General features: G+C 43.7%; 1 protein-coding gene across 2 annotated transcripts in view; it reads right to left on the bottom strand.

Annotated features, from left to right (window-relative positions):
* Window positions 1-18442, bottom strand: part of RERE (arginine-glutamic acid dipeptide repeats) — a 302330-nt gene that overhangs the window by 268026 nt on the left and 15862 nt on the right. The window contains exon 1 of one of the 2 annotated variants that reach the window (XM_048519248.1): window positions 4271-4289. The exons of the other annotated variant lie outside the window; for it this stretch is intronic. The gene's annotated coding sequence lies outside the window, so the exon portion shown is untranslated. Of the gene's footprint in view, window positions 1-4270; window positions 4290-18442 lie in introns of those variants that run through there. 2 annotated transcript variants of the gene reach the window in all.

The following is an 18442-nucleotide window of genomic DNA, read 5'->3' as shown; positions in this document are numbered from 1 at the left end:
TCAACAAATTTATTTCCGCAAGTGACAAGCCAGGTTGACTGAAGGGACATCTTAAGAAGAGTTACTGCACAGAGAAGATCAGCGTAGCTCTCGAACAGTTAAGATTTCACAGCTCAAGCTTTCTCTCACTCAACCGGCATGGAGTTTATAAAAGGCAAGGACAGCAGTTCTAACAGCCAAGCCTCGTGCTCCTTAGACAAGCATTAGAGTCTTCAAGGTCTCATTTTGGTTTACAACTGCAAGGCATTAAAATTTACAGCTTGAATCCGGGAAGCACCATCAGCCAGCCTGCTCTGCTCTTCCTGGGCTTGATCACAGCACATCATCACACCCGGTGGCCCTGGGGAAAGACAGTGCTGTAAAACAGAAGCAGAGACACTCACACCTGACTCCGAAGGAGGCTTCCTTGCAGAGGTGACTGCCGTCGGAGAAGGCACACAACCTGCAACCTTTTCCAGAGCAGGACGGATGAGTTCACTGGAGAGGATGCTCATCGTGGTTAAGAGGCTAGTGCACAGCTCTCCTTCCTCATACTGAGTTCCCATCCTTCTTTCTGAGTTAACCATGGTATAGTCTTTCCTCACACTGAGTTCCCATCCTTCTTTCTGAGTTAACCATGGTATAGTCTTTCCTCACACTGAGTTCCCATCCTTCTTTCTGCGTTAACCATGGTATAGTCTTTCCTCACACTGAGTTCCCATCCTTCTTTCTGAATTAACCATGGTATAGTCTTTCCTCACACTGAATTCCCTTCCTTCTTTCTGCGTTAACCATGGTATAGTCTTTCCTCACACTGAATTCCCATCCTTCTTTCTGAGTTAACCATGGTATAGTCTTGAAAACACTTGTGCTAGCCAAGGTTGGTGCTGATAAGCAGGACTGCCTCATGGCCTCCTGCCTTTCTTCCCAGTGGGAACCCAAAGCTGCTTATATCATTCTGCTTTCCTCCATTTTGTCCTCAACACGATCCAATAAGGTAGGTTGGGATGAGAGTGCACAACTTGTCCAAGGTCACCCAGCAAGATTCCATGGCAGAAGGGGGATTTGAACCTGTGTTTCTCAGACCCTAACCTGACACACCAGCCACACCACCACACTGGCTCTCACAGGGCTGGCAGGTATATTCCTGTTGGGCTGGATCACATGTTGGAAGTTGATTCTTGAAGAACTGGGGATAAATCATTTTACTGAGGTTATCGATGGCTTTTTTCTACCATTTCATGTTATTACTGCATTTTATACTATTGGAAGCCACTTCATATGCAGAATGATTTTTTAAAAAAATATTTTTAAAAATCCAAGACCAGAAGATACCAGAGCATAACAAGTTTTTACACAGTCTGCACTTAGGAGAGGTCAAAAACCACAGCCTCAAGATCACTTTCCACTTTATTGTGGACAGCAAACTTCAATAAACTATTCTGCACTGTGTGGGATTTTAGTTTGTTTGCTCCAGTAATGAAAATCAAATATTGTACTGCAACCTTCAATAGGCAACTAAGCCTTCCCCGCTGACATCTGTCTGTCACCCTGTTTGTACGTTGGCTTGCTTTACCCAGCCATAGTTGCAGAACCTCCGTTATCAACCTAACAATCTTTGTGGCTGCTTTCTCACTGCCTGCAGTCAGCCACTCACTTCCCAAAGCACATTCGCCTGAACTCTATACCCTTTCTGCTGGCTCTGCAGCTCCTGTCTGACACAGGCAGAAAATGACTCACTGGAGAACAGAAATGGAATTTGGAGACAAACCGACCTCCTCCATACTTAGCCAAGCTCAAACACACAGTTCTCTACAACATTAGATACTAGCTGTGGGATCTCTTCCGCCTGTTCTCCAAAACTGACTCAGTCATATGCAAATCAATATTTTCCACTTTTTTTTAAGCCTTAGCTGAATATTACCAAGTGATGACCTGCAATTAATCATCATTTCCGGCTACCTCCAGTCTTTGGGTAATGTGTTTCAATTAAAGGTGTCTGACATTATTTCCAAATATTAATTTGATGTTAATTCTTTAAACTGCTTTAAGGTGCAGCTACATGACCATTACAAGAGGACCATTATTCAGAAATGCCACATGCCACAACAACCGTAGAATTTTAAATTGCATGCTAATGTGCCCCACGCATGGTGTTATTTACATAGCTGAAAATAAGCAATATTCTGCAATGGAGTAGGCCGGGGTGGGGGTGGGGGGTGGGGGAGACTCACAAAGTACTGTGTAATCCGTTTTCTTAAGCTGTATCACCTCCTAACAAGATTGTGTAGCTTTCTCGTTGGATCAGCTAGACTGTGACCTCTACTGGCAGTTACAATAACTAATATCAACACCAGAGTGGGAAAACCAGTGCTCAGATACTCCTAGGGACACAACAGACATTCTGCTGCTTATTGGACAGAGAAAAGTTTGGTTTGTGATGCAGATTTTTTTAAATTGAGAGGTCCAAATCGTAACACAGTGGTTCCCAAGAAGAAAGAGGAAACCCGTTCCTAAGCTAGAGAATTGAAGGCAGCAATAGAAGGCTAGGATGAGAAATGCCTATTAGTACATCGGCATGCACTATACAGAGGAATATCAACAGCGTGGGAATGGTATAATGCAGGGGTGACAAACATGCAGCCTCGGGGCCAGATCTGGGGGCTTATCAGACCCACGAGCCAACTGAGGCAACCCCCCAACCCTCTACCCAAGCTCCCAGATCAGGAACGAGGGTGGAGGATTGCCTCAGCTGGCTCATGGGCTCGATAAGGCCCACCCCCCAAGGCAACCACCCCACTCTGCTGTGGCCTCACCTGTCATGGCACCCTCAGTGCCATTCTGGGGCCAGCCAAGGCAGCCACCCTCCAGCACACCGGCTCAGCCCAACCAAGCAACATTTATGTCACATCCAGCCTTTGTAACAAAGGAGTTTGACACCCCTGGTATAATAATTGAGATTTCGACCTCTCTCACACAGGCACAAAATTCCTTACATTATTTCCCCCCTACTTTTCCTGAAGTAATTTTGTGGGCAGGTTAACAGATAGCTGTGAAATGTTCAGCTCTAACGAACCACAGCAACTTTGGTTGCCCCAGGAAAAACCCAGCTCTTGCTCACCCTCTCTCAGTCTGGCTGATGCTTGATAGGGTGAGGAAGTTTTTTCAAGGCCTGTTTGCTCCTTCCGGATCTACTTTCACAATAATTTAATTCAAATCAAGCTGATCATTCTGGTTTGGGCACAAAACTGGTGGCAGTTCATTCCAAAGACTGGCAGTTGTCTCTCAGTTGCTCAAGAACACGTGAATGCATTTGAACAGTGCTACTCCCGATGCTACAGAGTCTACCGCAGTAAAATTAACTTTCAGAAAGGTTGTGTGAGATAAATTTCAGATTACTTAGCTGGGTCCACTTCAATTGTTTGCTAGGTGTCCAATGGCTGGGGAAGGGGATAAATCACTACCACAATACAAAAATGAGACTGAAGGAATTCAAGCACCAAGACTGGGCTGCCCATGTTTTAATTGGTTATAACTTAGAAGCAAGCAGCATACTTTAAGGATAACTACAATCAGTGCAGAAGAAACTGTTCTGATTTTTGTTTTGGTTTGGGGGTTTTGGGTATTGTAACTTTGTGTAGCTTCGGATGTTGGTTTTAGGTGTCTTTTAAAAAGTCATAACAAAAATAAAATTATCAGTTCTAACATAGACAGAAAAAAGAAGAAATGTAACCCTCAATGAGAAGACGCAGGGTATAAGCGACAAAAGTAAACACAGTTTTACCCAGAGCTTTTCCTGCCTGAATTTCCCTCACACTTTTTTGACACACAACTTGTTAATTGTTTTCAGAGCAAAAGCTACCACTTCTCCAACAGACTGCCACCCATTATCACAGTTCACTCTTAAGCACTGTTGATGTTTTCGGTGCTAAATCAAAAGACTCTGAGAACTAGGAGATTTTGCACCAATTGCTGGAAGAGCCTTTCCCACTTTCCTGTCTCCATCGTTGTAAGTCTTCCTTTCCGCACACTTTTATTACACGCTAAATCCCAGCATAGTATTGTCATCCACTGTGACAGCAAGGTATAAGTGGATTCCAAAGACCCAGCCAATGCAGCAAATATTTCTTTTAATAAATTGTCAGGGAAGGAGTATTAGAAGAAACGTTGCGAGCCGGGGTGTATTGATGGGCACTGAATCCTTCAGGCGTTACGCAGCTCATGCAAGCTGATAGATCAGTATTATCACAGCAACCCGTTTCCATCAAAGGCAATTACTCTGGGGACTTACATGAGGAGGGCCAGCTTCAGCAGACACCGCCCGTAAACGTCAAAGGCCGCAGATGCTAGAGAGGAGAGGGAATGCAGACAATCTGTCATCGCCAATTACCACCAATGTTTTATTAATGTCAGGGTACAACGGAAGAGCAAATAAGAGCCGGTTTGTCACTAGATTACCAAACAAAATGCAAACAGCCAACATGTTTTGACTAAAAACAAGGAAAAAGACCATCTCCCAAACAAGGAGGTTATCTGCAGAGAAGACTGAAAAGAAGGTGACTTTATATGCCACAAATGGAAACGAATGAAACATTTATTCTGTTTCTGAGGGGAATATTCCATTTTTAAAACATGCTGCCTAAAGAGCGTCTGTTATGAGGGCTTTCAGTCATCAGCATGGAAATACTTTTTGTTTATATAAGTATCTCCAAACAAGAAAGCAGCTTCAAACTATGAATGTTGGACTTTTTCTAAAATACAAAAGCAATACAATAGCATTTTTTAAAAAATTCATTCATATTTTTATAGAACACCATTCAACAGAGAACTGCTCACAAGGCTGTTTGCAAGAAATACACAAATAAAACTAATGCATAGATAACAGGAAATAAATATAGGTTCTTAATATCTATGTACTAAGCCAGGGGTAGCCAACCTATGCCACTCGATGTTCACTGACTGCAATTCCCATCAGCCCCTGCCAGCATGGCCAATTGGCCATGCTGGCAGGGGCTGATGGGAATTGTAGTCAGTGAACATCTGGAGTGTCACAGGCTGGCCACCCCTGCCTTAGGCTAATCTTCAAATGCCTAAAGGAATGAAACTTTTATTTATCTAATAAATTAAATCAAGGAAGAATACATATGGAATTCCCAGACGTTCCATAATTTTGGGGCTACTACAAGAGAGGTCCTGGTAGACAGAATCTTGCCTCCCTAAAGAAAAGAACCAAAGAACCTCACGAGTAGAGCTTATTGCCCTGGATATTCTCACAGAAGATATTCCTTGAGATGGTCTGGACAGACTATAGCAGGCTTACAAAGCACCTACTAAACTCACTGGAAACCAGAACAATAACATTATTTTACACAATCCTGCTGACTTGCAATTCATAATACTGAGTTGCATGTTCACTGTACATATTTCAGCCTGATCTAAATTTACCCTCTCCTGTTCATCAATTGGGGTAAAAAGGAACTGCCAGATTAATCAGATATCCCATCAGAATTTCTGCCTGCATTTCAACAGTCCTAAAACTAAGGCCTCACAGTATAAACATTTAGTTTAGGAGCCAGTTAGTCACCTTATCATAATCTCTGTTTATCAGAAGGTCTAAAAGACAACACCCCTGCTCTGCTTTTGTCTAAAGCCTCACAATGAACGATCCACATTTTAATAGTTCCTTCATTTATGGGTGCAGAAAGCAAGGGGAAGAAGGAGAAACCTGCCATTCCCTTTAAGGGAGCAGACATTTAATCAAACAGACGCCCTTTCCAGACAGCTGCCTTAGACTTAAATGTGCTGAGCCTTTGTTCTCTTAACAAGGCCGCTTCAACTCCCATTATGTGAGAAAGATCAATATTTTATTCTAATTCAGTGTGTACTTCCTCAAATTAAGCCTTTAACTGTGGCCGGCTCTGTGAAAGTGGGAATATGGGACATGCACATGCACAAAAGGCTGTAGACAAATGTGTTGCTTGCCTTGATGGTTGAGAAAGAACAGCAGGGGAGCTAGCCCCCTCCAGAGAAGACTCCTCTTCCCCAGAGAGCCCACCTTTAGTCAATTTGAATTAATAAGAGACTTGCAAGAGCGACAACAAAATTAGCCTAGCAATGTTCGCTTTAATAGAAACACAAAGCTGTCTCCAACCCCCCCCCCCCTTTTATGACACAGGACAGTAGTCTACACAATGCATCCCACCGTTGGATTCTGATTTGTTCTCAGACATCCAGTATTCAGTATAGGTTTCATTATCTCTTCTGAAATCCCAAAAGGTCAATAACCAACGTGTTGTGCTTGCTGCTCCGGCACCTTCTCAGAAATTGCTCTGAGAATCTTCATCCCGCTGAATTCAGCAATCCATAAGGCAACCATTGTTTAAGAAGGAAGAGCACATCACAGCTCTCTTTGCTACCCACACCTCCAGCAGTGCGGAAGCGATATTGCAGTAGTATAAAGCGGGAGGAAATGGCAGCTTCAGACACCGATGGTGCAGCCAGCTCCAGGAGAGGTCCCACTGAACTTAAGGGGAGGTGTTCACACGGCCACCTAGTCAAACAGAGCAGCTGAACCAAGAGTGTTTGACTCCATCAACACTGCTTTGGATCGTCTTTTGCACACCTCCAAAGAAGTGGCACTCACTTTGGAGCTCACAAGAGGCACGTTCACAATTACCATCAACCCTAATAGCCCAATGTACTTCCTCCTCTGGGACAAGGCCTGCACCTCAGGAAGGCTTGCAACTTACCTGTTTCTCTTGACACTGGCTGTTCCAAGGCTGCCATCCACGAGCCCTACCAGGCAATGGCTCAGCTCACTTTCCTGAAACATGGAGAAGGTACCACATTGGAGAGAAAAATGCTCAGAAGAGCCACAAGTGGCATGTCAAAGAGCCACTTATGACTTCCAAACCAGAGTGGGTCCCATTAAAGGATCTGAACCAAATCCTTGGAATAAGTGTACAAAAAGTTACTGAGTGCACAACCATCTTTATACTGCATTGATAGCTGACATGGTTCTTCCCAAATCCACAAATGTTACCTTCTGTGGCATCTAAAGGGAAGATTCCTACCTCCCAGGGAAACATGTGGAAGTGACTATCACAAGGCGAGGCTGGTTAGCACTTGTAAAGGATAATTCACACAGCAAGTGAATTATTTTATCATCATAAATAAGTAATATCCCTAACAACGGGCTTATAATACCCAAACAATAAATTTACAAGAATGATGTTTGAAAAAAATATCTAAAACCCAATATTATGCATCTACAGGCTACCAACTGTGCTACCACTCAAGTCAATTTTTTCCAGGCACAACTGAAAGGTTGCCACCCAGTTCCCCAACCAGAGTCACAGAAGCAAAGCTGCCCAGCAGCAACTGGATTTCAGGTATATGTGGATGCAATCAGAGTCTACTCTTGTCTAGGCCCAATAATTGCATTGAGAGATTCCTCCTATGCCCCACACCAACAACTGTAACAGTGATGGAAGGCACTGACTTTACTTGAAACATCAAAAGGGCATCAAGGAATATTCAAAACAGTCAACTATAAAAACTTCCATAAGAAATTCAGCACAAGTCATACGGAAGTGAACAGGGGAAGCAAATCCATTACTGTATACTTACTGCGCGAGAAATGGAATCTAATGTGTTTACCTTGTTGAGAGACCACTTTTCTCCCCAATGGGGACCAAGAGTGACTCTTTCTCCTCCATTTTATTTTCACAGCAAGTCTGTGAGGCAGGTTAAACTGAACGTGGGACCGGCCAAGGTCATCCAACAAACTTCCATGGCAGGAGTGGGGATCCAGTCACTAAACCATCCTAGCAGCAGCTCTGTCACTCTTGGAGGTCAGAGATTTAAATAAGTGGTTTGACAATGGCAGCAAGAACAATTTTCAGACTTGAAAAGCCATTTACAAGAAAACTGGAAACTGACATTTTCAAGAATGGACCTCAATTCTGTGCAGACAGCTGCCAGACATTTTGTCACAACCACTGAGCAAAAGAGGGGGTGAAAGCACCAAACTGCACAGTTCACTTGAGCCGCAACCTGGTTGAACAAACACGAGGCTACCATATAGCAAGTGAAACCATTAGCTCACTGAGCTCAGAATTGCCCACTCTGACAGTATCTCAGACAAAGAACGGCCTTCCCCAGTACCTTGGGCTCAGCCTAGAAACAAGCAGGAAGGTTGTGAAATGGGAACGTGTGACATGACTAATGTCACTACATCACTTCTGAGTATGACCCAGACGTAACCATGGGCAGCTCTAGGAATAGCCAGAAATTCTATGGCAGCAATTAGTGGGAGGCCTGGCAACCCTACAGCACCTGAGAGCCTCCAACTAAAAAGACAAGAGTGAACCTGTGACCTTCTGCTTGTTAAACATATGCCTGTCCACGAAACACGGTCCCTCCTCTTGAAGAGCTGTTGTCTGCAGTCCATGGAGATATGAACCCCCATTTGTAGGAATCTCAGAGACATCTTCGTTGCAAGGCTCAGACTGTCTGCACCTCAACAGCTCAAACAGGCAATGGGGCAAGCAGCGATTTCCGTCTCAGCCATAACTTCTCCTGAATTGCCACGTCAGAGAGTTATGAAGGGGGGCAGGGGGGGCAATCAGGATGAAGATCAAGTAGGAACACTGCAAGGCCAAAAAGGCTTTTGGAGATGTTCAAGCTTGAAGAAGGTTCTATAAAAAGATGTATCACTCAAACTAGGCTTTATACTCAGCACCTGGAAGCTATAAGGCAAAGATCCTGCCCGTGATAAGCTTGCTTTTCATGTGCTCTCTACAAGAAATATGCTGGATCCAGTGTAAGTTAAGAGGCCATGTTATGTCTTAATGAAAGAAACACTTCTTAAAAGCCAAAGAATGAACTCCACAGAATTAGGGAAGAGAGAGAGACAACATATGAAGTCAATGAAGAGGAACGTTCCTCCGCACATACGCAGTGGAAGCTGCATTTGAAACTGTCTGTATAACAACTGTCAGGCATCCAAACAATAACACACACATACACACACACTTTTGCTTAAAGCCTCTAAGTACACACACGTCTCTATGTTTAACAGCAATCTGTCCTATAGCTATTAGAAAGATGTATGGCACGTTGTTTTAATAGAGCTTAAATGAAAAAGGATCAATATTATTTTAATTTTTAAAGGTCTGTTTATGAAATGTAATCATCCTTCATTAAAAATGCAAGCTGTTCTTCAGAAGGAGGTTAGCGCAAATGATGCAGAGTGATATCTCTCCAGTATAATCATCCTCTCTTGGGAGGGCCGGCTGGATGCTTCATCACACCACTCAAGCTGCTATTATTAAAAAGTGTTTTCCTGTGAAATAAAAAAAAAATGGGGGGAGAGAGACGCCGCATGAGAAGGGTCACAAATTCTAGAAGATTAAAAAGATTAGCCAAAAAGGGGTTAAAAAATGAACAAAATTGTATTTAAATGCGTAGGCACCAAATTTCATTAACATCCTATCAATCCGTTTCACATAAAAGACACTCTTCATCGAGAAGCACGAAGAAGAATGGGCAGTGCAAAGGAGATTGGCAGCACTACCAGTGTGCTTCGAAGCAGAATATCACCTATGTATTTCTTGGGGGATCAAGCATCATGGACACACATCCAAGCACGCATCCAAGTGTGGATACTGTCTACCCAAAGAGTATTTGGACATTTTAGGAAAACAGCTAGATCCAGCCTTCCACTCTGAAAGGTAGCTGAGGCAGCCTACACAATAGGATGCCATAAAAGCCACGACACAAATACAGTTAAAACAAACTACGCAAACAAATAACGCTAGCCAGAAACAAACCGCCAATGAAATCATGGATAAAACCACACTCCAATGCTCATCTACCTTCAAGCATAACTAATCCAACAGAGATACATTATTTAAGCACAGCAAGAGCTGGGCTGGGAAATCAAGCTCTCGTGAAAGCAGGCTGATCCAGCCTTGCTGTAATGTTGGACTTCAGGGCTCTTTCAATACACATGTCTAGTACAGACAGGAAACTTCACATTTTTTATTAAAAAGGTCTGAATGATGCTCAGTTTTTGGATTTCTGCCATGCCCCACAAAGTCTACTTCCTTCCAAGAAATAGTCACCACTGGATTCTACCTTCCCGTTTAATGGTCTTGTAGCATCTTGAATGCCAGTGAGTGTATTGTGGCATAAGCTTTATGAGCTGCAGCCCTTTGTTATCAATTCAACCAATGTCTAAGACTGTATGGCTCCCAAAAGCCTGCACCACATTTAATTTGTTAGCCTTTCAGACACTGAATTATTTTGGCCGTAGCCACCCAACATCCTCAGCCCAAACCTTCACAATGAGTGAGCTTTTCACCTCCTGCTTCCCTCCGCCCTCATTTAAATCGACAAGATTCTTGCCTTAGAAAAATCCTTTTAAAAACAGAATGTCAAATATACCTGCCCATCTAGCTTGGCATGTCAGTGCTGGTAAAGCCTTTCAATTATTATAAAAAGAAATTCACCTTTCTCCTACAATGGACTTCAAAAGGCCTTTAAAAAATGACTGAAAAAAAATATCTTCAAAGCAGCGTCGGCTGCCATATTAGAGACAAGACCTTTCTGTTTAATTAAAAATGCTAATGCAAGCAGCAGTCTCAACGTGTCTGCATATGGCCAATTATGACACAAAGTTTTTAATGAATAAATTCTCAATTATTTCTAGTACTCAATCTCTTTCAAAGGGAGAAGTGGCATGACACTGAAAACATACAAATTTAAATATCCAGGATCTGTCAGATACAGTCTTCTCATTTTGTGGTTGGGGGCGCAGCTTGGCTGTCTGAGGTAAGAGGGGGCTGAAGAAATGCTTTTTGTTATTGAGAGGTCTGGTGTGGAACTGTACATAAATGCTGCTATTATGGAATGGCAAAGATCTTCCCGTGCTGGCCACTGAAGCATAGAGTACACAGCAAGTCTCTCCTCTGCTCCTGTCAGGAGATTATTTGCCAATATCTATTTTTCATCCCGGTGTTGCTCCCTCAGAGGAAGGGCACTCGAACTGAAAGCAGATCACATGAAACTCAGAATGGTATTTGCACAGGACAATTTTAAGAGTATTTTGGTTGAAGATTTTTGTGCTGGGTTGTGTTTTTTTTTTTTAATTTTAAAATTGCAAGGTAGACAGCACTGACAGAATACTTTACAATAGAGCTGGAAGAGACACTAAAGCATTCGCTTGCTCCATTCCCCAGAAGATTCATTACAGGTACATTAGAAAGTCTAATCAGGCAGTTCTGCAGTGTGCTGAAAGCAAGCATATGAAAGGAGGTTAATAGAAACGCATTTCATTTTAAATGGAGGCCATTTAGGATTTGTGAAAGCAACGTTATGATAAGGATTCCAGGGTGTGTGTTCCACCTTTCTGCCAATGCCTTCTCAAGTCCAATTTCAGCTGTGTCGAGGCGATTTTCCACAAATCTGCGAGGGAGGGGTTTGCATGCATGCATGCATGCCTGAGAGGATGTGAGTGCCTGCTTTAGTCCAAGGTTTCCTTGTCTTAATTATTCCGCTTCCTCGTGTTTTCACGACATCAGCCGCAGACAGATCCCATTTCGCCCTGGCAGATGCTTCGTCAAGTTGTACACGGGCTATCTTGATGCCCTGGAGTTTAACCATCACATTTAACCCAAACCAACAAAAACGCCTACATTTTAATCACACATGTGCATCAAGAAGGAAATCACGTATACGTAAATTTTAAAACAGTATAATAAAGACTCTTTTTTTGTGATGTAATGTAAAGCCGTTAACTAGAAAAAGTGTCATGAAGATTAAAGTTTTCTTCCCAGAGCACGATACATTAATACCGCTTGGAGATAGGGTGGCAGGTTCCTAGGTTTCAAGCTGCAAATCATGAGCTTACTAAATAGCACTGCTTTCTGCTTCAGTTTTGTAATAAGAGCTGGCTGTTAGCAACCCATGAAAATACACACCCAGTGCAAGCTGCTAATTGACCAGACAAGCTTGATTAAGTGACACTAGCTACAAGCTGCTCCCAAAAACCTTCAAAAGTCCGCAAATAGATGACTGTTTAACTACCTGCTTCTGACTCCTGACAAGTATTTTTATCCAATTGTGTTTTAATTGAAAGAATTATGTTTTTGATCTTCTTTGACCTGCATTTCATGATAAAGGAATGGATTCTGGACAGAAAGATACAAAGGCACCAACAAAGCAATATTCAGAAGAGCACGTGTTTGCTAGCACAATACCAGCTTCAGCAGTGGGGTTTTTTTTGGGGGGGGGGGGTATAAGCTTTCAACGGTGTAAGCAGTGGGGACAGAAGCTTTCTAAGGGAGACTGGACTCTGGAAAGCTCATTTCCTGAAAATCTTCGTTGGTCTCTGAAGTGCTACTAGACTTGAATTCTGTTGCAGACCAACAGGGCTACCCTCTGAAATCAGCTTCATCAGAAGTATTGTGGTCTAAGCTCACAGGTGCACGGGATGCATTCAGCTCAAACCAAAAGCAACCAAAATAACTGCTTCCTGAATCGCATCATGGCCTGGGGGGTCCAGAGCAGCACTGGGTCGCTAGGAAAATGAGCTGGGAGATCAGTTTAGATTGCCACATACCAGGGGATTCCAGGCCAGCCCCGTCCCCCTTTATCATCTGCATTATGATGATCTTAAAAACTGTTCTACCTGGCAGGGTTGTGGCAAGAACTATAAGTTAATGTATGTGAAACAGTTTGATCACTGAAATAGATATTTAAATTTTAGTTTATACTTCGCAATACAAAACATGCACTAACTCAGGGGTCTGAAACCTGCGGCTCTCCAGATGTTCATGGACTACAAATCCCATCAGCCCCACCTGGCCATGCTGGCAGGGGCTGATGGGAATTGTAGTCCATGAACACCTGGAGAGCCGCAGGTTGCAGACCCCTGCACTAACTGAACTGTCCTCCTTTTGGTCCATCCCCCGTGGAGCCCTCTCTGCCTCTGTCTATTCTGGGGTTTTCTCAGTGATGCCCCCCGTACTACAGAATGAACCACCACAGGCGGATGTTGGAAGGCACTGACTCGACAGTCTTCCTGGGAGATGGTTCTTTTTCAGCAGGCTCTCCCCCGAGAGATTTGTTCTAGGCTGAATATGAACTGAATTACTTTTTGGCAGGCAATCAATCTGCTGCTCCACTGCTCTCTTCCAGAGCTTGGTGGATTTTTCTGTTCTGCAATTTTGTGTGGAGTTTTAATTGTGTTGCTTGGCCTGGTGAGCTGGCCTGCAAGCCACCTTGGGCTAAATAGGGAAGGGAGGATATAAAGGTTTTTCAATAAGTGAATTCTTAAACCTTTAGGGACCCGAGTGCCTCAAGAACTGCCTAATCCCATGTGAACATACCCGATGGCGACGGCCGTCTTCTGAGGTCTTGCTTCAGGCCCCACTACATCCTGAGGTTTGTCTTGCGCCAATCCAAGAGAGGGCATTTTCAGAGTCATAGTGACAACATTACAGAACTCTCACCTCAGGGATATTGGTCTGCCAGCTTCTCTTCTATCACTGTCTTCTGCCTGCAAGTGTACTTTTTTCCCCATCTGGTGTTCTGTTTTTAATTGTCAGCTGCTTAGGTGGTCTTATTGGGCAGAAATGCAGGATATCAATTTTGTAAATAATAAATAAAATCTAACAACCCACAACTGCTTTAATTTGACATGGGGAGAGCAGGAAGAGAAAACAGAAACACTTTCTGGATTCTTATGACTCCCGGGAAATATTTCTCCAACGCAGCGTCCCTGCCTCCTCTCCTGCCACAGGCGGCAGAGCCAACCACAAAAAGTCTGCCGCAGGAGGCAGAGCCAATCATAAAATGGCTGCCCCAGGAGGTGGAGCCAACCACAATACATGTAGCCCTAGTGACTGGAGATGAAGAGAGCCTGAACCAAGACCCTTCTTCATGCAAAGCAAGTGGGTGCTCTACTACTCTGCAATGGGGCCACTCACCGCTGTTCTACTTTGACAGCACCCTGCATCACTAAACACCATGGTAAAGTTTGAGGAAATTGAGTCCAATAAGACTCAATAACATGAGCTCCCATTTTATTTTTGGGAAGGCTAGGTTTGAACCTTTTCTCAGTCTCTGATAAGCAACGGCTCAGTGTACATGCCCTACTGAAGTAAGGTTTAGATACTGTGGATCAGTTCTAGGCCATGCCCTTTTTAATTTTCAGGACACAAAGCCCTTGTTTTGCAATCATGCTGCCAGGTGGACACCTTATTTGTTTTCCAGGATCTCCCAAATGGCCATTGACACCATAAGGAGGTGATGGGATGAGATACACTGACTGAGCAGAAATCACATAAGGGAACTGGGCTCACAACATTCATTTCTCCAGTTACCTTGAACTGAGTAGCAACAGTGCTGCTACAGCACTGTGAGGAGTGGCCATGACTCAGTGGTAGAGCATGTGCTTGTGGTGCAAAAAGTCTCAATTCAATCTCTGTGGTCTCTACTTAAAAGAATCCAGTAGTCAGTGATGTTAAAGACCTCTACCTAAGGCTGTTGCCAGTCTGAGTACTCAGTACTGACTTTGTTGGATGAAGGCCTGATCCAGGAGAAGACAGCTTGAAGAAGAAGGGTTTAGATTTATACCCCACCTTTCTCTCCTGTAAGGAGACTCAAGGTAGCTTACAAGCGCCTTTCCCTTTCTCTCCCCACAACAGACACCTGGTGAGGTAGGTTGGGCTGAGAGAATTCCAAAGAACTGTGACTAGCCCAAGGTCCCTCAGTCTCTGCTACTCAGGTGGAGGAGTGGGGAATCAAACTCCGTTCTCCAGATTAGAATCCACCTGCTCTTAATCACTACACCATGCTGGCTGTCATATGTTCATGTGTACAGTTCTCAAGAGTAGCAGACTCTTCTTTCCACAATACAGAGATAACAATTCATGCTGTGTGCTGTGTTCATGTTAAGTGACAAGTTACTTCCAACTTACAGAGACCCTATGACATCCAAAATGTCCTACTGTTAACAGCCTTGTTCAGTCTTGGAAAATGAGGGCAGGGGATTCCTTGAGTTAATCCACCCCAAACTGGGGCTTCCTCTATTCCTGTTGCCTTTACCTTTTCCTAGCATGTCAGTTTCCAGTGACTTGTCTTCTCATAAGGTGACCAAATTGCAAAAGTCTCAGTTTAGCGATTTTAGCTTCAAGAGGAGTTCAGGATTGATGTGTGTTACTGTGACATTGTAAACTATAATAGAGCAAGAAATAATCTGGATTGCAGGGAATTTGGCAAACCTCACTGTAGGTATAAATTCGCATTGATAGGACTCCAGAGCATTTGAATGGGCAGCCTAATGGTTCATGTCGGAACAACACACCCTTCAATGGTTCTCTCAGCATACTCAAAGATGCCTGCTCCAATGGCAGCAATTTACAATTATTGAGGATTTCTTTGAACCAAATTAAGAATTTGAGGGGTTTGGAGTTTTTAATTTCACACTAACATGTACAATTTCAGTGTTTCTCAAAAGTTGTACCTTTTCAAAAAATATACAAAATGCAGCTATTCAGTCCCACGGTGTGTGTTCCTTTCTTGCCCAACATGCAGCTCTGAATCATGCAAAAATTCGCAAACCCACACCAACAGAGGTCAATGGACAGATATTGCTGTACATTCCTGACTTTTCAAAATAGTTGTCCTGAGGCAAGGAGGGTTTCTTTATAAAATGAATCACTGGATGCATATTGCCTTGGTCTAACCACTCTTGCTGACCATCTCAAATTTTCCTCAGAATCTTCTTGTCTGGCATTTGGACTGGGTTACGGGGCAGAAAGCCACAGGGTTAAAAAGACATAGCACACAGCTAGGGGCCCTTTTGACAGAAGTAGCAGAAGAGCTTATATTTAGACACCAGGGCATTGCCTGTTAATTATGCTGCGGCTCAATAATGCACTCCTTAATTAGTGTACACACATACATCCTCAACTGAATAAGCCCATTGATATTCCAGACTCACAGATCTTCCTCGCATTGCAACAAGTTCAGTCTTCTTCTGATGAGGAGAGGCTAGGACAAGATTTAAGAGGCATCTTAATTAAATACAAGCGTACGGTGGCAAACGACTGCCGGATTTATCATTCAAGGCAGAACTTTCAGAAGAAACAAATATTACTGCAGAAAAGATTAATGGAAAAGGAGGAAGCACAACTATTGCAGCCCAGGTTTGAAAGGCATATTTATATCAGCCCAGGGCCAAAGGAACTGCATATAAAGGACCGCCTGTAAAAGCCAAGATATCCAAACCTTATTCAGCATGAAACACGAACATCTAGTCATTCCCCTGGACTCATCTACCCCTCCCAACCCATGAGACTAGCTTAATGTTTTACCCACATTCATGAGTTTCTAATTTGCTTGAATCATGTGCTGGTTTCCTGTTATTTCTTTGCCTTTTAATTTAGGGGAAAACATGAAGTCTTCCGAATTTGTATGAATAGGTTCAGGGTAAACTGCATACAGGTATACACCTCACTCATCTCTAAGGACCTTTATAATCTATTCAGGGTTATCAGAGACCACTGTTCCTCCCAGAGGCATCACCCTGCTCCAGGGCTAAGATCCAGAACGCAGAACGTTTTGACAGTCCTACTGTCACCCAGACTAGCGGTCACACTGCAAACCCAGCCTTTTCTACAGCAGCCACAAAACTGTGGAACCAGTTAGCTCGTACCTATCGTCTGATTCAGGACCATCCCCCATTTAAATTATTCACTTAGGCTGTGTTTAGTGAGATTTTGTTTAGTAGTTTGGGCTGTTTAGGAGGGCTACGACATTGTTGTGCTCATATCTGCGGGATTGATGCTGTTCTCATTGGTCGTTCTCATTGTTGCAAGGCAGGACATAAGCTTACTGAATTGATACTCATAGCAGAAAAATATTCTTTGCTAGAGCTTAATAAACTGCAAAGCAAGAACTCTATTTGCCCTGTCCAGTACAAAACTGGGGCAGGGGAGGAATTTCTTACTGTCGCCAAATGTGCTACAGTCTGACAGAGGAAGAAACAGGGGCTGGCTGGCCATTAAACGAACTGGGAGATTTCCCAGAGATCGCTACACTTGAAAGCCACTAATAGGAAGGAGCAAACAGCTAATTTCCAGCAATTCTGCCTTAGGGATCACTTGCCTCAGCAGCAATGATGACCAGTGTCAGCTCACTCATGACATCCGCCAACATGGCTGCCGGCTTCAAGGAGACAGCAATGGGTGAGCCTATGCCCTGCAATGCTGATGCGAAGAGTCCTGCGGTGCTGGCATGTAACGACCATTGGTACTTACCCTTGAAAGGTTTTTTTCAGCTGAGTTAAGGAGGACATCTTCAGGGGATTGCAGCCATTTGCCAGGGAGGCAGGAACAAAGCTTTCGTCTTCCTGTTTCCTGAAGGATCTGCTTCGACAATACAGTGTTTTAGACATCTGCTGATAGTAGTCAAAAGATTCTGGCCAAGGTTAAGTGGTGAGACCCTCTATGAACATAGCCTCTGATTTTCTGAAGGTGTGAGTCCTGATGATGTACGTCTTCAGAGCCCGGCTTACATCCAAGGTGTGCCATTTGACCTCCTTAGGATGCTTCAGTTGAGGGCAGAAGGTAGGTAAACATATTTCCCATTGATGAGGGAATGAAGAACTGACTTTAGGAACAAAGGTAGGGTCAATTCTGAGCACCACCTTATTCTTGTGAAAGATACAGAGATTGGAATTGATGGATAGAGCTCCAAGCTCAGATACGCTGCCTGTGGAAGTGATTGCTATCAGAAAAATGGTCCTCATACAAAGGAATTTCAATGGGATGTCTGCGATGGGTTTGAAAGGAGGTGACATGAAAGCATGTTACAGTATGAAGACTCCATGTAGGAAATCTGTGCAGTTGAAAAGAATCTGTAGCCTTTGGTCCTTTTTGGAAGCTGATAAGAGGATGGTTCAATAGCTTGGAACCCTCTATACTGGGGACAACCGTAGCCAGAGCCGCAACCTGTCTCCTCAGGGAAGAAGATCTCATACCTGTACTGATGCAGTTTTAAAGAAAATCCAATACGTTAGGAGCTGATGGTCAAAGAGGATGCATTTTCTTTCATCTGCACCTTTGCATAAAGACCTTCCATGCAGAGTCTGTGGTTGGTGGAAGGACATCTTGCCACCTGTACAGTGTGAGTGATATTCTGGCTGAGCCACGAACTGAGTCTTTCGTGCTCAGTCACCAAGGGGCTAAACATAGACTGTCCAGCTGCAGGTGCCAAACCGGTCCCTGTTGAAGGAGATCTGGAATGCAAGGTAATAGAAGAGGTGGGGCCGGAAGAAGCTGTCGGATGGTGGAGTGCCACAAGCGGCGAGGCCAGTGTGGAGCCACCAGAATGATCTCTGCCCTCTGTTCCCAAATTTCTCAGAGTAGCTTGCACACTGGTCACTCCACTG

The sequence above is a fragment of the Sphaerodactylus townsendi genome, linkage group LG16 (genome assembly GCF_021028975.2).
Source record: "Sphaerodactylus townsendi isolate TG3544 linkage group LG16, MPM_Stown_v2.3, whole genome shotgun sequence".
Lineage (NCBI taxonomy): Eukaryota > Metazoa > Chordata > Lepidosauria > Squamata > Sphaerodactylidae > Sphaerodactylus > Sphaerodactylus townsendi.
This window is presented reverse-complemented; position numbering and strand designations above follow the sequence as displayed.